Below are 26,019 nucleotides of genomic sequence, written 5' to 3' on the forward strand. Positions count from 1 at the left end.
TATGCCTTTAGAAAGTACTTGTTTTCTTTTCTTTTTTTTTTTTTTTTTTTTGTCTTTTTCAATTTTTATCGGTACCAGGGATCGAACTCAGGACCGCCTGCTTGCAAGGCTGGTGCTTATGCCGCTGAGTTAAACCCCAAGCCCCTTGTTTTCTTTTTATAGATGATAATCTCTTAATAAGATTTTGTTTTGTTTTGTTTTTCTTGCCCTGATTCTCATGAAAATTTGGTAAATCAGCCAACCAGGACTAAAGGGTACTCTAAAGGTTAGACAGCTTTACAATTTCCTTTGCTAGAATAATTAGTGTATTATCCTTTATCTCAGTTTTTTAAAAAAGTCTTATTGGTTGGACAAATTGGAAACAGCATCTTATCCAGAACATCAGCTCATGGTCTCTAGTCCATTTCCCAGTATAGTTCATTTGCACTTGAAATTTAAAAACCCTGGCTTTTCATCTCTGCATTCCTATCATCAGTATGATCTGAGCTCCCACTAGACTCACCCCTGAAGTTTTGCTTATAGCATTTTAGTACATCTACCATCTGTGTTTCCAATGCTTTCCAATTTCCTTCCATAAGCCAGTTCCAAAAGTTTTCAGACAACTTCACTAGGTAGATTCACAAAAAGATTGCCTCTTTTGCTCCAATTTTTCTGTATTTATCAGCTCTTTTCTTCTAGTACACAATATTATATATCCAAGACTTAAAGGAATATTTTGATTTAATTCATGTTTACAGTCTGCGCCCAATTTACTCAAAGACACAAGCATGTTGGCAGAAGAATGTTGCACAATGAAGTTCCTGAGTCCATAATGACCAGAAATCAGAGCAGGAGAAAAGACTCATAGAGCAAGGGGCCAAAGACCTCACACAGTCCCCACAGCCATGCTTCCTCTCCACTACCCACTCAGACACCCCCAAAATGTGGTAAACCTCTCTTGAGCTATCCCAACCAATTGTACCATGCATTATCTTCTAAAATAAATGTATTATGCTTGTTCACCCTTTTCAACTTTGATGGTTAGGTTCTTATTGATTTTTGAGATGCTCCCAAGGCATCTTTTTCTTACACCTTTAGAAAGTACTTATTTTTGATACATCCTAATATAGCTCATAACTTCCTGCATAAATGAAATTAAACTACCTGTCTTGGTGATTTATACAAGTCCTTTAACCATAGATTTTATTGTTAAACAAATAAAAATATTCTGTCATTGTTTAAGTTATTTTGAAGGTTTTAATACCGCAAAATATCAAAATAAAAAATTACTTGTTTCTAGCAAAATTATGCCTTATTTAAACATTTTTATTATTTCATATTAAAAGCAATCAAAATGTTTAATTGCATACATTAACACATTATGTTCTATGCTACAAAAACTCAGTTTCCAAAAAATGTGCATAAAGTTAGGTAAATAGATCTATATTTGTGTGTATATATATATATATATATATATATATATATATGTATACAAATAAAAATGCTTTGGGTCCTTCAAAAAGTTTGATATAGTCTATATTTTAATAAAATCTTCAAACAGAGTTATTGAGAGTATTAGATATTATTTTCCAAACTTTGATTAAAGAAGAAAATATGATCAATTTTTGAAACTCTTGTTTCTGAATATGAGTGAATATAGTATTTCACTCAGCTTTTTAAAAAATAAGTACATAATAGTTTTACCAAGAAGCTTCTTCAGTCAGTGAGAGAAATAGTCACCCAATCATGAAAATGACATTTAAAAACTATGATTCTCTTTCTTCTTCATATTTCAGTCTTTCTCTTCAAAGTACAGTCATTATTGAAAATGTAAGTTTTAAAGCAGAAAGTCAGAGTAACATTTCACTCTGCAAGTTTATTTATTAACTTATTTATTTTTATCCATATATCAAACCCTGAATTAACTCTTGTGCTAAAAGAAAATTTTCTATGTAGGATAAATTATTGCCAGTGTGTGCTTACTTTTCTTATTCATAAATTCCACGATGGTTCTAAGAGAACAAAGGATGATATAGGTAACAGTAAAGATGGCTTCTGAGTTTGATTTTGCCTTTATTTTTGCCCTAGGAATAGTAAAATACTTAACTCAATTAAGCTAGATATCTTTATGAAATACATGATTTCTAATACAACAGAGCCTCCCACAGTCACTAGTATATTGTAAATATTTTAGGAAACAAGTAAACCATAATGTAAAATTGCAAGATATTTAGCTTAAGGTAATTGGCATCAATGTTAAAGTACTACTATAAAAAAAGAAAAGAAAAAAAAAGCAAGCAAGCAAGAAATAAAATTGAAAACTACCAAATTCTGTAATACAAGAACTTTCTAGTGTGCATCAAATGAGATTAAATTTCTAACCATTTGACCCTTTGTCCTCTTTTTCCCCCTTTCCTTACAGGAACACCAAGTGCAGTCATTAACTGGGCCTGTTCTGTGTGCAGCTGGGTCAGTAGGGAGGAGGGAGCCCTAGTAAGATCAAAGCTGAGTCCCATCTGGGGATTGCTGCTTATGTCTTGGGTGCAGGCCTGTTTCAGGGAGAAGCAGGGCTGCACACTTGCTGTGAACATGAATATTCTGTCCCACAGCTTCCTGATACACTCTCATTCCATGTTGCTGACACAACACAAAAATAAGGAAAAGGAAGAACAACCCATATAAAGGAGATGAGAGCTGGAATACAAATCACAACAAAAGACAGAAGTCTCTGAAAATGTTGAAAGCAAGCATAAACTTTCCCGAAATTGAGCTTTAAACATGGGGTGCTAAAAGATTGTGAAAAAGTAGAGAGCTTTTGAACACAGGTTAAACCACAAGCTAGGGTAGCAACTTGTTCAGCACAATGTTATTCACATGGTCAGGAAAATTTCACAGCGGTATGGTGAAAATTTATTACCATTTGTTTAGCTAAAAAAGTGGAAATTATCAAAATATACTAATACAGATCTTTATTATTTATTTACAAAATTCTTTTAAAGTGCACAGTGCTTTCATTATAAAGTATGGACTGATTAATTCATCCTACTGCTTTTACTTCATTCTCGTCTATTTTGATTGATGGGGACACACATCTAACCAGAGAATGGAGAAAAGAGAACCAAAGTCAGAATACAGGAACCTGAGGCCACAGGAAGCCCTCTCTGCCAGTCAGAAATAAGAAAAAAGAAGGGTGTAAGGAGCGGGAGTGCCAACAGCTGTGGCACGTTTATTTATCCACTTGGGAGGTGGAGTCTCATGTGAACCTCTGCCTCATAGTTTCTCCATGTGCAATGTCTCAGGCACCCAGTGTTCTTGAGAGCAGAGCTGCTTAGTGAAGTGACTTGCCTCGGGCGCTCTGTGTTCTTCAGGCTGGCCTTGGCTCTGCTGCAAGTGATCACTCCGTCTTTAGTCACTACCCACATCATAGGAATTTGGGTGAGGATGTTTGGATTTTAATGTTTGATTGCAATAGCATTCTATCCTACTCAGGACCCGTATGTATGCATTTGCAGAATGTAAGTGCTCTTTAGGTTTTAAAATATTTTCATTAGAATATGTTTGCAATATATTATGATTACATTCGTCATGGGGGTTATCTGTAGAGATATCCTGACCAGGTCTTTTCTCATATAAGAGAAACCATATGATATTTAACTGCTCTTTATATTGAACTATTATTAAGATTTGATATTGTTCCAAGAAATAATATTAAAAGTTTAGTCACATGCAATATATAGTTATGTATCACAAAGTGATAGGCAAAATAATGATTTGTAAACAAAAACTGTTGTATTCAATGTATTCGGGATGTTCATTTTCTCATATTTACAAAAAGGTTCACAAAAATAATTTTTGAAAAGAAAAATGTGTTTGTATGATAATACATATGTAACAGTTACATGCTGCAAACATGCACTAATAATTTTATTGAAACTTTGTCTCTTCCTCTTCCATACTTTGTTTACATCTCTATTATCGTAGGCTCCATCTTTTGTTTTGACTTAAGAATTTGTACTATTTATGCCTTATGTCCAATATTAAACTATGTTTACACTCGCAAAGCAGGAGATGAGGCTCTTTAAAAATGTTACAGGCTTGTTCTGAGTTTCATAAGTTGTTGTACATGGTTGATTAAAAGATCTATTATTCTCATGTAAATTGATCATCGGCATTTAGAAACAGCTATCCTGTTCTATTCTAATGTTCTTATAACTGCTGTCTCTCCCATTTATCTTAAATGTGTGCAGCATTAGATTGTCAAAATACTCATCATTTAATATAGCACATTCCTTTCCTCTATGAATGAAGCCCTAGCAATTACATTGCAAAATAGCTGTCAATTCATGGCTTGTATTTAGTGTTGAGATTCTCCTTTCCATTTGGAAATCAGCTGCTCATTTCTAGGTTGACTCCTAAGATGCACTATTTTAGGAAGTAAAGTTTCTTGGAAGTAAATGCTCAGGTACAATTTCAAGTGAATTATTATATGAAACAAAAGCTCTCAGCACAATGGAAGATGAATAAATAAAGTTCAGGAAAGAAGCAATAAATAATAAGGTCTTATCATCTGTCAATTAGTTTTAATCCGATCTCATGTGAAAACTGTAAATCACAAAAGTCAATGCTACATTCCACCAAATTAACTTTAATCATATAATAGACCAAAGTCTGTGCACAAAATGAGATTAGCCTGTAGCTCCTGAAGGTGAAACTGCTGAAGATTTGGTTAATGGCAATTATTTGGAGAAGAGAACAGATGTGAGTTTTTATCTTTCCTGTACTAGCCTGTAATCTCTGAGAGCCCTGTGTACTAACTGGCTCAAGGCACCTTGGATAAGACATTCAACATCACATGAATTTCATCTGATATGAAGTTACAAGATCAATTACAAAATTACAAGATCATTTTGTACATGATATTACTATTTAAATCACTTATGGCCATGAAATAATTAGCAACTGTATATTCATATATTGTGTATAATTATGGTTCAGTTACATTTCAATAAACAAAACAAGCTATAGAATGAAAAGGAGAGCAGGAGTGACAGAATGACGCCACAAACCTGTAACTCCAGCAGGCTGGGTGATGAAGCAAGATTTGGGGGACATTCTTGATCTAATTCACAGAACCATCTCACAGTGATGTAGGAACATGAGTCAAGGAGTAGGGTGACTCTAAAACCCACTGCTTAGCCAATCAAATACAGGAAATAGTGCCAATTTGGAGTTTGTACTTTACAATAACATTTGTAAAATGGATATGTGACTAATTAATTTGTGTAGAAGTTTTAGGGCAGAAAAGATCTGTGGTGAAATCAACAAAATTATCAGCCTCAAGAAAATTTAAAGTGGGGCTCTTTCCCTCCAGTGAAATACACCTGGGTCATGGGTCTAAGTGTCAGCAGGAAATGGAAGTGGACAAAGTGCTTTTATTTGAGAGGAGGAGAGGTTAAATCAAGTCCTTTGACTATGGATCTGGGGAGGAGGACTAGGGTCAGGGGTACCCCTCCCTGAGGACTCCCATTGGTAGGCCTTTTAGATTTCTGGGTCTGTGGCTGGATCTGTTGCTGGGTCTATCAGAGAAGAACAAGGCACTGTGGCTAGGTCTTGGGTGTAACAGGAGGCAAAACCACAGGTGCGGTTTATGTGGAAGGAAAATTTTGTTTCTTAGGGAAGAGGATAGTGGCTTTATACTTCACAGCAAGTGGCTACATTCACACCACATACTTACTACACTGAGGACCAAACATGAGTTCTCATTCAGCAAAAAAGGAATAGCTAAAAACCTGTGCTTCTGTAAGAAGTCAGTAAATAAACAAATAATGCAGTCCGTGGTTAGCACACAGAGAACACACACTACATCATGATTGAACGTACTGTAAAAAGATGAACCAGTTCATTGGGCAAGTTCTCCCTAAAGAGCAGACTTTGACAAGAGCATGCTAGCTGCACAGAGCTGGGGGAGATCATTCTAGGCAGAGTGAGTAGAAAGGATCTTGGCACATTTTAAAAACCTGAAAATATTCTAAAGATTAGTGGACCTGAAAGATGACAAGGTGGTTAAAGGTGTAAGAGATGGAAGAAATGCGTGGAGGCTTTATTTACTAGGCTGTGAAATTTGTTTTTGAATCAAAGTATGGCTTTTGAAAGCGGCTGGGCAGGGGACAGAAATGATATCTAATTTGCTTTATAAAAGTCAGTGTGGCTACTGTGTTGATGACGGGTTGTACAGAGACCCTAGTGACATCCAGAAGGTTAATGGAGTGTGGACGCAGGATATTTGATACAGCTTTCTTTCTACTTGTGCTCAAATTCCAGGAGGTCTAATCTAAAACTACTACAGCCATTTCATTTGACTAGAACTAAGTTCAGTGGCCACATGTCACTTTAAAGGCCAGAAAACGCAGTCTTTTATTTGGGGAATTTACACTAGAGGAAAGTAAAAATGAGTATGCAATCATCAGGAAAGGTGGAATGAAAGGGATATAGATTAAAAACAGTTCAGAATTTGTCACAGATGATAGTTTAGATTGGTAAATAGAGTTTTCAGGAAGGACTGATGAAGTTCAAGAATATAACATCTGGAAAGCAGAATGCGGCGCAACTTCATAAATAGGTACAATGCATCCTGCATTCATTTAAATAAAGTAGCACTTTCACTCTTTAACCTGCAACACCTAATTTCAATGTAAATATAAATTAGAATTTTCTAGAATATGTACAATTTCCTTGTTGAGTGGGGCATGCTCCTGTTGTAATTTTACAAGCTAAATGTGATGTATTAAACTCATGCTGTCTCAATATGTTTATTATTAAACATTCTTGCAAGCTTTTCTTTTTATGGCCGCATATCTTTTCCAAACTCTGAAGTTATAAGATAATATAAATAGTATCATTTGCCTTAAATTTTAAAATTTTCTGTTTTGTAAAAATTCAATTTATAAGTGATAATCAGATGAACTACAAAATACAGACTTATAAAACCTCTAAGAAGGTTTTGAGTTCAGCTGATATTCTTAAATTTTTTATTTAGCAGCACAAAGAGGCATCTAAATTGATCCTGCAGGTAAACATAATGAGAGCATATAAGACCATTATTTTTTTCTAGCAAATGTTAAAATTACAAGATACCTACCACATAATTATGATGCCACGGAGCAGAGGTGATTATAAATTCAAAAGTGCTGTATATGTCACTTAACGCAGTACTTTTGCTTTCTAGTATAAAAGAAAAATAATAAAATGAAATCATGTTGGGACTGGGGATTGACAAGTGCGAGGTTTTTAGTTTGATACTCTGCCTGGTACACATATACACACACATACACAAGAAGAAATCGTGCTGAATTTCTTAAATTAAACTCCACACTTCCACAATCAATAATACTAGTTTAACTAGCATTCATGTTGTTGATTAAAAGATAAACAATGCCCTGGGATTTAGCTCAGTAGCACAAGCACCTGCCTGGCAAGTGCAAGGTTGTGAGTTCAATCCCTGGTACAAAAACAAACAAAGAAAAAAGATAAACAATGAAAAGTCAGTTCTTTCTATGAGATAAGGAAAATTACTGAATTTTAATCTTAACATGATGCCAGAACCACTAACAAGTACTATCCTATTGGGACTAATATTTAACCGTTAGTTTTTTCAAAGATTTTACTGAGTGATATATATAAAATATTATATTAAATTATATATATGTATTTATTCTTTTAAAATTGTGTCTGTTCATCTGCATTACCAACTTGAAAAGATGAAGAGACTTTGAAAGAAGTGATTGGATTGTGAGGAGACTAACCTCATCAATGGGTAAGTTTATCCATGAGTTTATAGCTGAGTGGGCTTTAGGGTGTGGGTAAAGTTCGAGGAAGCAGGGCACAGAGACAGGACCTCGGGGACTGCATCTGTCCATCAAGTCTCTTTGGCTTTGCCCCATTCTCCCACCCTTCTGGGGTATTTTGAGCTGTCTTCCTGTGAATGCTCTACTGCCATGATATTTGAGCCTTAAAATTAAACAATCATGATTTGAAAACTCTGAAAATATGAACCAAAATAAGCTTTTCTTTTAAATTATGAGGTTTGGAAGTTTTGTCCAGCAACAGAAAAGTGAACAGTTCAGAAAATTTCCAATAGAGAAGTGGGGTCATTACTGTAACTACACATGACCATGGGGCTCAGAAGCCATTGTAACTATTTCTCAGGAGGAATGTGTGATTTGGTGATGTGGGCTTCAGACTCCTAGAAAGCCATAAACAGAGACTGATAGATGATTATCACAGTAGCTCAGAAGCTCTGAATGTTGAAAGGATTTAGAATAAAAATTGTACTCAAGAAGCTCTAGACTTCTGATGGAAAGAGAGAATTCTTTTGACAATTGGACAAGAGACCAAAATGCTATATTCTTACAAATCATTTTTCTAGTTTATCCACATGCTAAAACTCTGTAAGGCTGAGTTCAAGGTGATGCATTAAGTGGTCTGGTGGAGCAAAAATACTATAAGACCAGCATCCCTGCCTGCTACGAGATCCTGAGAGGCTGCTGAGTCCCTGGAAGTGGAGTGAAGCTGCAGTGGATACCACAGAAACTTGGAGATGCCAGGAAAATGGACCATGCTCCAAAACAGTTATAGGCAAGGAGCAGAACCAGCTAAAGAATGAGGTCATGGTTCATTTGAAGATCAAATGTATTTGAAAGATATAAGGTTATTGAGAGATTAATCATAGTTTAAAGATGTATAATTGTCAAATTGATAAAGTCATAGACTTCAATCAGTTGAGCTTCACTGTAGTCTTGACTGGACTCAGAGACCCCTGGAGAGGTGTCAGATTGTGAGGGCAGTAACCTCATTAATACTGAGTTTGTACTTGAATGGGCTTTTCTGACGTGGGGTATAGTTTAAGGAAATGGGTCAAGAGAGCATAATGTTGCGGACTATATTAGTCACTGAAACTTTCTTCTTTGGCTCTTTGTAACCTGCTCTGCTTTCCAGCTGCCATGAGTGTAGCAGCTTTCCTCTGTGATGCTTTTCCCCCAGGGGGACTGAGATCTCTGAAAGTATGTGCCAAAATGAAGCTCTGTGCATTTGGATTGCAAATGAGAGATATTTTTGGCCCCAAACAGAAAAGCGACAAATGTGATTCTCAAACAATCATACAATTCAGATATCTGTCAAGCTACCTAATATATTGTATGCTCTAAATACATTAAACACTGACAATCAATAAGCTGAACATTTCCAGTAAGTATATATATATATATATATATATATATATTCATCTATATCATATATATCATGCATACTTGTTTGTATTCCTAACAACCTAGACCGTGCAATTGTCATAAAAACATCTACAAAAATATGTTTGATATTTGGAAACCTTTTGATAAGAGTTTCCATTTTAAACCTATAAAACTTTTTTCATACTTGAGTTCACAAAACAATTATATAATGCAGAAACGAATGCAGAATCATTATATATATTTTAATATGAGTAAATGGTGAGTGAGAAATAATTGACATACCCAAATTCACATAAAAGTTGATGAATTTTCTTAGAATATTCAATTTCAGTATTTAGTTGTTCAAATCTGGAATGTTCCCTGAAAGTCCACATGTTAAAGGTGATTCCTGAGACTGGGAGGCTGTAGAAACAAGAGTTGGGGCTTGGTGAGTGCTGTGCAGTCATCATGAACAGATGCTCTGAGGAATTATGACTCAGGCTGTCTCTCTGCTCACGATGCGAGCAGGGTTACTTCACCACAAACTTCATGCAGTCTTGTGCTGCCCCTTCCTCATCAGAGGACTGAAACTACTAAGTCTTTCTCATCTAGACTGGAATCTCTAAAACTGTCGGCAAAATTAAACCTTTTCTTTTCACGAACTGACAATCATACCTTAATTGACTAATACATTTATTTCACCGCCCCTCATTTCTGAACTATGGTGGAGAGATTTATGCATTCCAGTTAATACCTCCATGAGATACTCTTAGAAACTGGTTCACATTTATTTACTATTCTTACCATATTGAATTTTTGTTAGAAACATGTTTTTCTTACTTTCATGCTATTCTGTTGCTTAAAATGAAACATTCAAGCAGACATGGAAGCCAATCTGAGAAAAAAACTGTCAATTTGCCTGTTTATTAAAGTGTGATATATTTTTGAAAACAATAAAATATATATCTTAAATAAAAATTATCAATCAAATAAATGTTTCCTAGATGTGAATGTATGGGCTAGTAACTAAAGCAATGATTTCCTTTATTTTTTAGCCTTGATTAGTAACAGTTCTTAAACCAACTCCCACAATTACTATTATACTCATATTGTATTGTGATAATATACTATGTGTTATAATATCTATTAAGCATAATAATATATGTTAACCATACTGATATAAAAATCTCATATTTTTAAACCATTTAGAAATTTTGAATTATTCACATTTTACTTTAAAATAAAAGTTAAGTTATGCAAACATTGGAAGTACTACTGAGGACTTTGAATATAAGCATTTTACTATTTAGCCACAAAGAAAAATAAATTTGAGTTATTTTTAGGAAAATGATTGCATTCTGAGAACAAAATGTTAAATGACATTAAACAAATGTACCAGCTGAATACCACATGGCTTTTCTTATATGAGAGAGTTAGGAAAAGTATATAAAGCAAAATAAATGATAGGTAATAAGAATTAGGAGGATAGATCTTTCTCAGTGGAGAAGGGGATCGCCAGGTGGAAGGGAAGGAGCACTGTAAAAGGAATTAAAGTGTGTTATGTACTTGTAATAATTCTCCACAAGACATATAAATAGTATATGTACTATATGCATATACAAAGTAGGATAAAAGTAAATATAATTTTGGAATGTCATTAGTAAATATTAACAGAGAGCTGTATGATGATCAGTATTTGACATTTTCATGTGGTAGATTTCAAAGCTTGAAACTACAAAAGGTAGCTCCACCCCAAAATACTGTTTATCTTGGAGTCTTGCAAACTTTGTCCCTGTGAAAAGAGCAAACTTTGCAGCAGCCCTTTGAATTCTATTTCTTTGCTGTAATCTGCAAGTGACAGAGTCACAGCCACTGCTCGTGGGTAGCCTAGCAGCAAATGGGAAAATAAACGGGTTAAAATAAATTAAGAAAATTTATTTACCTTTAAAACATGTTTTGATGTAATTACTGTTAACTTTATCACTGAGTACTAAGTACTTATATTTTGCAATGTTGTTAAAAAGTAAACACAAAATATTCACTCTAAAAATGTTGCTATAGAGTGAGGGCGAATACCGGCAAGGCCCAGGGCGCGGGGAAGAGGGCTCCCCTCACCAAGCCGGCCTGGCTTGCTGCTCACTCAGAACCAGGGAAGGGCGCCCCTCGACTCTGGAGGCGCAGGCGCGTTTTTAACCAGCAAGAAAAAGTCACCGGGGACTGGCATGTATGGAGCAGAGCGGGGTTTGGGCCCCTCGGCGCTGCCCTGTCCTCAGAGTGACCGTTTCCAGGTTGCTGTTGGAAGACTCCGTCCCGCAGCCCCGCGTGCCCAGGCGCTGCCAGGCGTGCAGGGCACCGGAACCCTGTGCCATGGCGTGTGGCCAGCAGTTCATGGATAATCCAGAGGAAGTCTGCAGTGGAGGCCCCTGGGGATAGTGAACAGTCTGCCAGTAACAGGCATGAGCCGGGAAACTCTAAATAATGTGGAGGAATTCTGGGCTGGAGTGAGTGTCCACCATCCTGAGCCCCAGAGTTTGGGCTCATCGCTCTCGCTGCCTGTCAAGGAGCTGCCAGGCCTCCAGCACACACTACGGGCTCCTCAGGTCTCCAGCTGCCTGCCCCAACCTCAGTGACCCTCTCTCAATCCGAGGAACTGGGCTGTCAGAGGCCCAGGATTTTATGAATATTTCTGATCAACTTCATAAGCTACTGATACATTTAATGTTCATTTTTCTAGTATTACAAATAAGTTTATGCAATAAGAAATAATTTATAACATTATCTGATCACAAATAATAGAAGTATTCCTTTAAAACTCAGTAAGCATTTCTATGTGCATCTGAAAAGAATATGTACAGAAGCAGATTTATTTGCAATTTTGTGAAGTCTTCCTCTGATCTTTATAGTATTTATTCTTGAATCTTATACTACCCACATGTAGTGATTTAAGAGTACATTTTCCCTGTAAATACATTAATATTTTTCATCATTTAAATAATATTTGAGTAAAAATTGATGCTTTAAAAATAGCTTTCATACTTTTTATTTCATTTGCGAAAGTCAGACAAGAACCATATAACACAGAATTATGATACAGAAATTTTTATATCAATTTAAAATTTATCCATTCCAAAATAACCCAAGATGGACTGCTCATAATAAGTATTGCTCAATTGGTTTTCAAAGTAATTATTCAAGTTTTTCAAATGTAAACTGTCATAGTTTTAAAAATTGGTCCATTTTACAATCACAGTATTGGAATGATTTTGATACCTTTCTAGGCAGTGTAAAATTATTCATGTATGTGATTGGTTTCATAAATTGTGATTGATAATTTAAAAGATATGAAGAGGACTTTTCATCCTGTGTTATCTACAATTTGGTTTATTCATAGAACAAATTTCAGGTCATAGATTTTAAAACATGTGAAGTTTTTACCACTCAGAAAATAGTGTATTTACTTTTGGCTTCCTAATGCTGCTTATAAAACTAGATACAATTAATTGTGTACTCTGCCACATGTAGGTTTCAAGATAGCCATGAACACTGGAGAAGGCAACAGGGTATCCATAAAACATGTAACAGTACAGATTTGGAGGAACACTTGACACAAGTTGTTGGAGGGGGGAGGTATCTGGCCACTTACCTCATCTTAGTTCCAAAGTAGACGAGAAAAGATAAGTCCTTCTCATTTTAGAAACACCATATTCTAACCATCTCCAGGAATGAAATGTGTGCCAATAGCCTGGAATATGATCAAAATAATTTAAAAGATACTTTTGCAAAGTCAGCACCAAGAGAACTTTTACTATAATCAAGCAAGACAAATATCACCTGAAAATTCACAGCTATTGTTTTACTTATGTGACCTTAGTCTTAGCCAGCTTTGGTGCTACAGGTCTATAATTTCAGCTATTGAGAGGGTAAAGAGTCAGGAGGATCACCATCCCAGGCCTAAGATCCTAAGTAAGATCTTTTCTAAAAATTAAATTTGAAAATTGCCTGGAGATATAGTTCAGTGATTCTTGAGATCAATGTCCAATACCACAAAATAAACAAAACAAAACATACAATATTTTAAATCCTTAAAGTTTAGGAAAATGACTCTCCTGAAGTCTGAGGAGAGATTGGAGGAAGCTATGAGAGAAGTGGTCAAGAATCACAAAGAGAACAGGCCCCACAGGTGACATATCAGAGCTCACGTTCACAAACCTCATCAAGCAGCCATAAAAGTCTACCTGGAGACCTGAGAAAGCACTACTCAGGTTATTAACCAGAAGAAAGCAAGAAAAGGAAAGGTGCTAAACTGTGATGACATTATCATGGATCCTTTTCCTCCTTAGGAAAGCCTTAAACTAAAAGCAAAGCAAAAATATTTAAGGAAATAAAATATTGTACACATATCTCCCATTGATATAGACAGAAATAAAAAAAATATTGCTTTACAAAATTTAGGATTTATAAGAGAGTATCACCGTGATGTGAGTGAAGCAAGGCTATTCCAACAATGAGAAATAAATTATTTTCCTATTAAAAGACTAAAGATGGTTAATGGCAAATTTCTCATAAATGTGGGACAAAGAGCAAATGATGAAAAAGAATTATAAGTAGGAATTATTTTTTCAAACACCTATTACAATTATGTTTTAATATTAATATTCAAAATGACAGTGAATGAACTAGTGAGGCCAATAAGTAAATGAAAAAAACAAAACAAAATAGGGTTGAACATGTCAAACTCCAACCTGTATATGTGAATGTGTGTAGTTATAGTATCAATTGTGTCTCAATAAAATGACCAAATAATTAAGGGAATAATCAGCAAAAAATAAATGAACTAGAATTAAAAAGCAGAAAATCGATTATGTACACCTACTTGACAGTTGTACATGGTACTATTTTAATGTAAAATATATCAATAAATAGAAAATGAGAAAAGATGTCACTCTTTGCAAATGAGATGATTATCCAAATAAAATATCAATAAAAATCCAAAACATGTTTACAATCCAGTGATAAGCTGTAAGAAACAAAATCAGTATATAAATTATATATGTGAAATATCCATTATCACAGGAAAACCAGTGGAATTCTTACACATAAATCTAAGAAAATGTCTGTGAGAGACTTGTGTTGAAAATAATAAAACTTCCTCTTCCGTAGTCCTCCTGGTGTTTGTTATCCCTGTGTTCTCTGGGCTTCCTCTTGTGACATTCCAGCTTACTAAACATTTTTCACACTTACAGATAAGAAAATTAAACAGGTTTTCATTGTACTTTCATCCAAACAGTCCCTGCTGTCCTTCTTATTCTTTAATGATTATGCTGTTGAACTGTGAATCAGCTGTGTACTGAAGTTATAAATGTGACATAAGGCGCTTTTATGAAAGCCATTTTGCATATCTACATCTTCTTCCCTGCATTTTGTTCTGGCTTCTACGCAAAAACCTAATGGGCTGGGAAGGCAATAAGGACCCAAGAAAGATTTGAAAGTTTTATTGACTACTTTTTAAGCCATGCAAGGAAACAATAACTGTCACAAAAGTCTTAAAAATCTGAGGTATGAAAAAGAGTGGGGTTATTGACCACCAAAAAAAAAAAAAGTGCAAAACAAGACAAGAAAATCTTGCACAGAAAGAGCCTGAGAACGTTCCACAAATCTCCTGCTGCTCCAGGGGAGCAGGAGAAATCAAGAGCGAGGCTTGGCTATGAAATCCTTAGGAAATCTGAGGATGAAATGAGAAGCAATACACACATAAGGCTGAAGACTGGAGCCCATGGTAGGGCCACACATGAAGCGAAATCATGCTCAAAGGACCAAAACAGAAACAGCAAATGGCATCTTTCAGCTGACAACCTACACTCAAAGATGGTTGTTACCCTGCATTCATTAGAGGACCTCACTATGTCAGACTCTGCAAAGGAGTCATTGAAAAGGCTTCATTAATGTTTTATGAAACAAAAGCTGGTCGAAACAGTAGAAGACAGGATTTTCTTGGTGTTGATGATTAGTTTTTTTCTCCAAATGTGATGGGGATTTCTTTGTGAATTAAGCTTAAATATCAAAATTGATAATGCATTTTTTCTGTATATTACTTTTCAGGCTTGTGAAAAGTAATAAGTGTTTTCACAGTTGTACCTTTTTCAAATAACCACAAGTAAGAAATTCCAAATATTTTAAAAGACTTACCAATGTAGAAGGTCTTTGAGTTTGATCCCCATACTGAAAAAAAGAAAAAGTAGAGGGTCGTATAAGAGAATGTATAACACTGTGATAGAAAAATACCCATTGAAATTTAAGAGGGAAATATAGAAAATCAGAGTGCCTTTGGGGACTAAATTGTATATTAGTGAATCAAGGGAATTTCTATGAATCAAGTAATTAAACAAAGGCTTTAAATTCTGAGTAACTCAACAATTCAGTCACTCTACGTGGAATCAGAACTTACATTTTTTTTTTTAAAGATGTGTTTGCAATTTCTTTGGGAATCTGAAAGCTGGTCTTTTCAGGCTGATTAAAAAAATCAAAGCTGAAAGATGTGGGTCTATTTAATTATTTCAGGAGGAACTGTTCCTGGGGCTTAGGAGGGTATTCCTGATCCACCTTTTTGCCTAGTAATGTTGGAGGGGTCTTCTTGGGAAGCTCCTGGACATTCTCCATGAGTCCAGCCCCAGCGCACTGCACCGCCTGTGCCGTTGGTATGTTACAGCGGATCCTACACAGCAGCTGCCCTGGTGGGGAGTCAGGGAAAGCTGAGAGGTCGGGTCCACGTGGAGGTTCCAGACTGGTAGGATGTTTCTACTTCCGGAAACATTCTGTTACTGTAGATTTTCCTCATGGTAGGAATGGCAGCAATGTTTTCCCCTCAAGCTGTGGAGAGACTCTGAGATACTGTTACTAAATGTTAGTAACAAGATATTGTTACTAACACTGTGGTAGCGTATTGTTATCTTCTCTACACTGAGGACACTCTGGTGCAGTTCACTAGACCAAAACAAAGCCAAACTGAAAAAACAACAAAAGAAAATTCTTGTCATCCAGGAAAACACTGAATGTCCAGTTCTGCCAGTGATTAAAATGGTAAGCCTTTTAATTGGTCCCAAGTATAAACATGCTCATTTGGCCAGTCAAATTCCCAGTCAGCATTAATAATGCTAAAGTCATTTGCTCATCTACATTTTTAATGGACTTACTCATCTTGGTATTATTTTATTCTTGTCTACATTTTACACCGTAATTTTCTCCATATGTAAAGTCAAAAGAAAAGTATTCCAGGTTTTGGCTTTTAAAACACCAACAAGCACTCTGTCTATTGTATCCACTTACAAACAAACATCTCTCTGTGCATGTAGCGTTTCAAGAGCAGTGCAGCTATTCCGTAGTTCAAATGGAGATTTACATCTTAGCCTGATGCTGGTGTAACAAGTGTACTTTAGGATTTGACACAGGTAGTTAACTTTAGTTCAGGGAACACCAAGATGACAAACTCAAATTTTATTAATTTTGGAGGACCTCATAACAAATATTATCAGTTTGGCCTGGAATCAGATAATCTTAGCAGGCCCAGTAGGGAAGCAAACAGATTACACAGAGAAAAAATGAAGACCAGGTGGGAAGGAGGCAGCAGCTGACACAGCTGTGCATTTAAGACCCTCTCTACTGAATTACCTTGGCCTTTATTCTGTTTTGCCTCGTTAGGCTAAACAGCATGATTTTTCCCACCAGCACAGCTGCACCTGAGGAGCCTGCGCAGGAGCATCCTGACTGTCTGCCTGCACTCTCGGGCTTACCTGAGGCTCTCTGTTCATGACTACCAGAAACTGAAAATTTTCATTTCTAATTTCATGATAAAACCCGAGAACAGTATCTGTTAACTTCTTCATCTTCTTTAAGTGGAACTCAGGTCCTTGTTCTTTGACACAAAGTATATTAGATAATTACAAAGGAAAAAATACAGGTTTTCCAGGTAAAGAATCAAGACGATTGTGACATATCCGAGAGCATTTTTCTTTCTGCATGTCTCTTCTACTTCATTTCATTTTTACTGCTTCCTTCATATTGTGCAACTTTCTTTTTGCATGCACAGGGATCCTTTGCTGTTGCCCGACAGCACGCAGTGCTGTTGCCTTTGGCTTGATATCCATCTTTGTCTATCACTGCAGTCTTGTCTTCTGTCTTCTGCTGTTTCCTAGCTGACCTCTCCGCCTGTCCTGTGGGTTACAGATTCTCAGTGAACAGCTCACACAAGTATATATGTTCCCTACAAACAAGAGAATAGTAAGAACAGCAAAAAGAATATAATGCAATAATTTGAAAATACATTTTAGTAACTAACATACCATTAATATCATCAAATATTGTTAGTTCTGCCCAGTCAAATGGCTACAATCATTTCAAGTAAACCTTGAAGTCACATTTCAATGTTTCCTTGTGTCTCTGCACTATGTTGTCTTTATGTTTACCTCTATTTTTCTCTACTTGCTTCAATTATTTGTTATAAAAATACAGAAAAAGTACATTAATTCTTCATAGTGTTGTAGTTTAATAGGTAGTAAAGAATATGTTCTGGTGTCATTGGTTATCCCCAGAGTACTTCACAATTAGTCTGAAATTTTAGCTAAATTCCATAAAATTCAGATAATTTCCAACTATTTGATAGATGCTCTGCTGTGCTCACAAAGGACATTGTCTTTGTTTATAGCTTAAATATTTATTTGGTGAAAAACTGTCCTATCTCACAAAGTTATTTATCCTTCAGAAAAGAGAATCCTTTTATCTGTCCTTAGCATGTCTGAACCCATTCAATGACAACTTGGTTTCCATCTATGAGTATTACAACATATCTCTTTTCTAAATAGGATATATGTGTAACTTTACTTCTTGAATGTCATTTTTATGTCTTGACTTCCTTGAATTCTGTATAATTAAGTATATTTTTCCATATTTTAACACCCTTATTGCCTGTACTATGAAAAAAGTACATGATACTTACACTCACAAAAATATGTGTAGCAATTTTGATTATTGATTCAACCTGGTATTCCTGGATGGAGACAAAGTTAGAGAGAGAATGTAAGGATAAACATTAAAGAATGAATTATTTTAAACTAATTGCTTTGTCCCTCCTTGGATTTCAAGATGTATTTAGAGGAGTGAAATGAGGATTTCATCTACCAGACATCATCCACACATCTCCCAGAAGGCAATAAGTGGGAAAAAAGGGCACACGAATGCTTTGTCTATGACTTCCATTCTACCATGTGATTAAAATGTCACCACCAACTAAAAAAAGAATGAGGAGAAGTCAGTAGGAGCCAATACTTACAATAATTTGAACCAGGTATGTCAATCCAGCAAAATTCACTTAACAGCAAATGTTCCGTGGGTCTCTCTTGCTCCCCAAAACCTTGCAGTGTGTCGACTAGAGAAATTTAGCAGCTTATATGGATAACTCAGCACTTCTACATCCTACAGTGTAGAGGACATGCCCTTAGGGCTCTAGGATATTGTTTGTGTTAATTTGAAAAGTTTAGAAGTTTAAGGGACTCAGCAGGGGGTCAGGGTCCTCACTTGGGAAAAGTTCTGAGACTGTGCAAGAGAGGGGCAGAGGGTGTGAGTGTTAGACCAGCAGAAGGTGGAGAGCCTGCATACAATGTAAGAGAGGAAAAGAGGTTTGTTCTCCCCTTTTTGCTGTTGTTGCTTTGTTGTCTTCTGCAGCTTGAACTGTTGCCCCCCAGTCAGGCCACCTTCCTTGGAACAGCTGATTATGGACTGAAACAAACACAGTCTAAAAATGGTGAGCTAAATAAACACTTTCTTTCTTTCACGTGGTCATTGGGCATTTTGTCTAAGAAACAAGAGAAAAGTAACTAAAAGTAACACTCCATACCAAAAGCTGTTACCTGATTTCTTTTAGGATAATTGTTGCAGCCCAGGAAGCAGGGTAAATACTTTGGCAGTGCATAACATCTAAACCGAATTTGGATCAGGTCACTATTGTACAGTATTTCTTATTGTTGGTACTATCATTACCAGGTAGTTAAATCTTATGCTGGGATACACATATCTCATTAATATTGAAAATATATTTAATGATTATTCTAATGTTATAAGAGAAAATAAACAGCAGTTATAAAGAAAAAGAAATAAGGGGAAAAGTTAGTGTTCTTAATATTTCTCAAAAAGACTAGAAACAAGATAAATATGCTCATTGTCCTGTGGACTACACTGAAAGTCATTTTTGAAAGAAAAAGGCCAACTGTCATATACCTGCTATGTTTCTCCAGACATTCTCTACTGCCTTCTTAGTGATGTCTTCTTTACATTTAATTCATTCTCTCAGCTACTCCAAAAGCTTAGTAAATTTTTATATTGTTATATATTCAGTCCTTTCTCCACCCATATTCTAAAAATCTTTTCTGCCTTTCTTTTATTCACAATTATCTGCTTGTATCTCCTTATATGTCTTTATCTTTTTATGTCAGGTATCTCACAGCTTATCTGTGTGGTGGCCTATGCTTGAAGAAGATACTGGTCTTAATGGTAAGGCCTTTATATCAGAGACTCTACTCTTGATATCATATTCCTAGTGGAACTAGGAATTATATTAACTAGGAATATTATGTATAACTGTAACTAGGAATATTATGTATCATAATAATTAATATTATTCATTTAAATTCTACACTGGTTTTCAAACACCAGCATACAAATTTCTCTATGAATGTCATATAGAACCTTTAAAATTACTTTCTCTTGTTTTGAGGATAGGAGATAGTTTCATACTTAGAACTATATTACATTCTTATACTCCCATAGATGTTCAGTCATTAGGACAGATTCTATCTTCCTTGACAGTTATAAGCATGATCATATACCTTGCAACTGTAAGGGAAAACAAATACCTAGCACCTTGGGCCAGATCTCAAAAGGAAAGACAAAACAAATGCAGTCACACCCTAAAGATAAACATCAGGGATTGATATTCTGCATGGATACACATCACCTTGAGGAAGCCAGAAGGGGCCACTAATTCAGCTGCTACAAGCAAAGGCCCTCATCCTTAAGTTAATCAATGCTACCTGAGCAATTAGACTGATAATCTTACTGGTTGACCATAATTCTGTCCCACCTCTTGCTCATCTTGTGTGCCCACTTTGCCCAGGTTGGACCTGCCTCATCTTGTGGCTTTCTTGGGCAATCCACGTGGGACCCTTTCTGTGTATCTCTCAGACAGAAATTTTCTTTCTCTGCTCTTAACGTCTGTTGATTCAAAAATTCAATCTTAATTTTAGAGAACACAACACATATGAACATTTAGTTTCTTTGCACTATATCAAATTATGCATTTCAGAGGGATTGCCTTTCTATCCTTCAAGTGAAACACTCTTGTAAAATCGCCAAGGAGTTTTTAAAAATATTTACATCTCATACAGAAATTACAACTACAAATTTTCTAAAGTGTGGAGGAGAGAGAAGACCAGGAAGCAGGAAACTGGCCTATTTAGTGTGTAGCTAAGCCAAAAGAAATATTAAATTGGAATTCTCACTTTATTCTTAATTTCTACACAAATTTCTCTTCACTTTTTACACTTTCTCAGTGAATATGTGATGAGTTCAACATTTTCTCATTGAGCTGCTTTATTTTTATTGTTTCACCTTAGCAATGATCACCACTTAAAATGTGATAATGATACAGGAAAAGTATAACACCAAACCTGCTCGTGTTCAGATGTGCCGAGTTTGAAAATGAATTCCAGAAGACAAAGCAGGTAAAGAATAGGAAAGATTTATTAAGACATAGTCTCTGAAACACAAGAGGGGTCTCAGAAATGGATTGTCACTGAAGGCTCTGTGAAATACAACTTGTCCAGCATGTGGATACAACATGGCTCAAACTATAATCAATCAGCAAGAATATAAATATAGCCACTTAGCTCTTATTGATCCAATAGGAAGCAGAGTGCCAGGGTATGGGACTGACATCACTAGCCGTGGTTATCTATGACTTCTCAAACAAGAACATTTTGAGAATGGATAAGTCCAGCTGTTCGGGTCACCCACTGGGTGTCCAATACATATCTAGTTTTAATGGACTGGATGATACCAATTACAATGTAATCTTAAGTCCCATTCACCCTTTAGGGATGTATGTAAATCTATACATTGTATTTTAATCTTGAGGCCTTGCCTTCTTCAGATACACCTTCATGTTAGGGACCAAAAATCACAATGGCTAGTGTTGCACACTTCCATAAGAGATTAACAGAGGCTTGAAGTTTTGTGTATCACACTTTTGAGATTTTCCATTATCCCTATAGGGGCAACTCATCCTCTCCCATGTACTAAGATTAAGTTTAAAACTATGAAGAGTAAAGTATCTCCAGGGCAAGATTCTCATTAGTGTAAAACCACAGCTACCTGCTAAATTACTGTCATCCGATCATCCCCTCCCCCATCAATAAATGCTGAGGTCAAGTTTCCTTGTGGCTGCTGTGTAGCCTTGTGAACAACTGGTCATCCTGGATCCCCTTGTACCACCACTTTGTCTCTCTCTCTCTCTTTTCTTTTATTTTCTTTCTCATTTCTTTCATTTCTATCTTTCTTTTGCTTCTTTCTCTTTTTCTTTTTCTTTCTTTCTTCTGTGCATGGTAGCACCTGACAGGAGATTGGGTCTCACTGTAGGAGTCTCTGATAAGTCCAGTCTGTTTTGATATATTCTCATTTTCACATTGACTTCCTCCTGGGCCTGTTCCTTTCTTACTGCCTATTAATTTTTACCTCATTTAATTACCTATAATATTAAGACTGCTTTGTGCCAGTAACCTATTGTAGAATACAGCATAACTGGTAAAAAAATCTCAGGAGCACATAATGCTAGGATTATATTACCCCTGCACCTTAAGTTATTTGAGAATTAGAAGTTTTTCAGACTTTCACTTGATTTGAGTGGCAGCCAACCACATTTCACTTTTCTTTCTTATACATTAGTCTACTCTGGGCATGTTTGCACAGAAATCAAAGTATGGCAGAGACCTAAGAACAAAGCAGTCAAGAAAAACATACAAGGTTTCTGGAGGCTTGCTCTATGAAATAATATGCACTACCTTTCCGAAAGCATGTTATATCACACATGGAGGGATACACTGCTTTTATTGCAGGGAAGGCCCAAGATTACCGGAACACTTGGAAGTGGTCGATTCCGATGCCAGTCACGCAGCACATGTGCACTCCCATTGCTTGTTGTTTTCTCACTCAAAGTGTAAGCTGCGTGTAGTCAAACTTACTCTCTTTTGTTTATTTCTTATCCCCCAGTGTCAAACACTCTCATACACACAGAAGGAACCTCAGTGTTTATTTTTTCATGCCTATAACTCATAATCTGAGCAACTACTTCAAAGATAACAATATGCGATATACTAACCATTGCTAATGTCCTATTATGCTAGTCTGAAATTCTGTATCATCATTTTTGTTCTTTTTTTATGTTTTAGTAAATGAATAAATCACATGATTGCATATCATTTTTCCTAGCACTGTTGTAAAATTTAGCTACTTTTGAAAGTTTTGCTACCAAGTCTTCATTAAATTTGTCGCTCATTTAAAATGTATTGATTATCTATTCTGAAAACAAATCTGGAATCAACACGGTGGCTATAATCGTGGGTCATGCAAACACAGTCCTTATCCTCATAGACCTTAAAACTTACATCCAGTGACTGCTTTTAGTGAATGAAACACAAAAACTTTTTCACTGGAAATATATTGCAATGATTAAGGATAAGGCTCTTATTTACTTATAATGACTTACCTAAATTAAATCTAGGAAACTAGATGTTGGTACCGGACTTGCCAAGCCACAACTATTAACAAAACTATTAACACAACTTATTAACTCCTTTCTTTCTCTCTCTCTCTCTCTCTCTCTCTCTCTCTCTCTCTCTCTCTTGCTCTCTCTCTCTCTCTATCTCTTCCTCCTCTCTTTTTTCCACATACACTAAATACATAAAATTTCATTTCATAAAAAGTTTTATTCATTCAATAAATGAGTAGAGCAACGTTATGTGTGAATTTCCTTATTTTTTTCTAATGACAGAATAATAAATCTGAGTTTGCTTAAGACTTCAACAATGCTACTCACAAGAATGATGTCTTGAACAGAGATTTGGACTAGACACAGAGAAAAGGCAGCAAGAATGTAGACTTGTTGAAAACAGAAAGCAGAAAACAAAATTCAATTTATAAGAGTACACTGGTGAAGAAGGCTCACAGTGGCCCAAAGGATAAAGAGAAAGGCTCAATTATTATCAAAATGCCTTGGAAAACTCCTATCCCATGTAAATAAGAAATTGGGACAATTGCCCTATAAAAACTCTCTAGACCTCATTCACCCAAAGTTGTTATACAGATTTAATCCAATGCCAATCATAATACCACTTGCATACCTTACAGATCTAGAGAAATCATCCCTAAAATTTATCTGGAACCTGAAGAGATCTAGAATAGCAAAGGCAGTTCTGAGTAACAAAGGTAAGGCAGAATTCATCACAATCTCCCACTTGAATATATATTATAAAGCTACTGTGATAAAATCAGCATTGTACTTGAATAAAAACAGACCTGGAGATCAATGAAATAGATTCAAAGATATAGCCACAACTAGCAAAACATTCAACCACCTCATCTTTGACAAAGGGGCCAAACATGTACACTGAAAGACAGACAGTCTCTTTAATAAGTGGTGCTAGAAAAACTGATTCTCTGTATGCCAAAAACTAAAACCAGATCCATGTCTATCACCATGCACTAAACGAAAGTCAAAAGAAATCAAAGATCTAAATATTGGAACAGAAACACTAAATCATTTTGAAGACACAGTGGGTAGAAATCTGTATGACATAGGAGTAGGCAAAGAGTTCATGAACAAAAATCAAACTGCATGAGAAGTACTTGCAGGAATCAACAACTGAGATTTCACCTAATTAAAAAGTTTTTGCATGTCAAAGAAAATCTCCAACAGAATGAAAGGAAAACCCTACAAATTGGGAAAATATCTTAGCCAACTGCACCTCAGACAAAGGAATACTATCTAGAATATATAAAGAATTTAAAAAATCAGGCCCCCACATTCAAAGACCCCAACCCAAAAATGGGTATTTGAGATGACTATACACATCTCAGCTGAAAAAATACAAATGGCAAGTAAATACATGAAAAAAAAGTTCAACATCAATGTCATTCAGGAAATGCAAATGAGAACAACACTGAGATTCCATCTCACCCCAGAAAGAATGGCCAAGATCAAGAAACCAACCAATTACAAATGCGGGAGGCACTGTGAGGAAAAAGGAACCCTTCTCCACTGTTGGTGGGAGTGTAAGCTGGTTCAATCATTGTGGAAATCAGTGGAGAGACTCCTTATGAAGCTAGAATTGGAGATTTCATTTGAGCCAGCTATCCTGCTTCTGGGCATTTTCCCAGAAGAACTGAAAACATCATACCACAGTGATATATGTCCACCTATGTTTTTAGCAGCACAATTTGTAATAGCCAAATCTTGGAAACAACCTAAGTGGCCATCAATCAAGGAATGAATAAAAAAGACATGTATTTTTATACAATGGAATACTCTTTAGCTATAAAAAAATCACATTGAGACTTTTATAAGTAAGACGATGTAATGAGACCTTACTAATAAATAAAATACATCAAACTCACATGTGTAAATATTGTCTCTCTGGTGTGAGAAACTGAAAATGTATATATGATCCAAAACTGTGTAAGGTCAGGAACTAACTGCTCAAAGAGGAAAAGTAACTAGGATAGGGGAAAGGAGGAAAAAAATAAAGTAAAATGAAAAACAAAACAGAAATTCATTCATATATGCATGTATATGTATATATGTATATATGCATATATGTGTGTATGCATATATACATATATATACATAACATAACTAAAATGAATATACTATTAATAGTATTGGTTATTGGAAAAGAACAGTTAATACTTATACGATTAGATCATTTTTACATGTCTATAACTGTTAATCTAAGCCACCCTTTGAAGGTAACAATATGCAATATTACAACCTTTGTCAAATTCTTATCATCCTGTTTTGGAAACCTATACTGTTATTGTATTGAGTTTGTTATTGTTTGCCTTTTTGCTTTTTTTCTTTTCTGTGACTTTTTTCCCTCAAAAAAACTCTCTTGGCCTCTCACCACATGCAAATTGTCCTATCAAAAAGTTATCTTGCCCTTTTTCCAAATATAAATTAATGAGCAAGAACAACATCATTTGATTAGTATGACCATTTGTAAATGAAGATTTGAGATGATCACTTGCTAATTGCTCCCTGAACAGTGCTCCAGATGCATTAAGCTTAGAGGCATTTTATTTTGTTTTATTTTTGGTACCAGGAACCGATCAGGACCTTGCATTTGGCAGGCAGACCCTGTATAGATGAGATGTATCCCTGGCCTCCTGGAGTCATTTTGGGTGCAGTGTTTTGCACACATCTTCTTTTTAAAAGAAACATCACATTTCCTAATGATAACTGCACTTTTCCATGAGATGTGGCACACACCACAGAGTTGGTTGTCCAGTTTAATGCAACCTTAATCTCCTGCCGCAATTTGAATCTAAAATGCCTCTTAAAGATTAAGTTTTTTCAAAGTTTAATCCCTAATTAGGAGTGTTCAAAGCCAATGTATATATGGATCATAAACGCTCCAATTTCATCAAGTAGATTAATCCATTGAGGAGTTAATTAGCTGAGTGATCTTATTAGGAATTATAGTAATTAATAATTAGTTAA

General features: G+C 35.7%; 1 long non-coding RNA gene across 1 annotated transcript in view; it reads right to left on the minus strand.

The window, feature by feature from the left end:
* Positions 1 to 26,019, minus strand: part of LOC106026084 (uncharacterized) — a 31,277-nt gene that overhangs the window by 4,246 nt on the left and 1,012 nt on the right. Inside the window, exons 2-7 of the long non-coding RNA XR_010047175.1 lie at positions 18,193 to 18,243; positions 15,649 to 17,460; positions 15,390 to 15,422; positions 12,847 to 12,945; positions 9,507 to 9,626; positions 7,118 to 7,200 (exon numbers count right to left, since the gene is read on the minus strand). This is a non-coding gene — a long non-coding RNA (uncharacterized LOC106026084). The remainder of the gene's footprint in view (positions 1 to 7,117; positions 7,201 to 9,506; positions 9,627 to 12,846; positions 12,946 to 15,389; positions 15,423 to 15,648; positions 17,461 to 18,192; positions 18,244 to 26,019) is intronic.

This window comes from Cavia porcellus, unplaced genomic scaffold (genome assembly GCF_034190915.1).
Source record: "Cavia porcellus strain 051 isolate PalLab524CR breed Dunkin Hartley unplaced genomic scaffold, mCavPor4.1 scaffold_5, whole genome shotgun sequence".
Classification (NCBI taxonomy): Eukaryota; Metazoa; Chordata; class Mammalia; order Rodentia; family Caviidae; genus Cavia; species Cavia porcellus.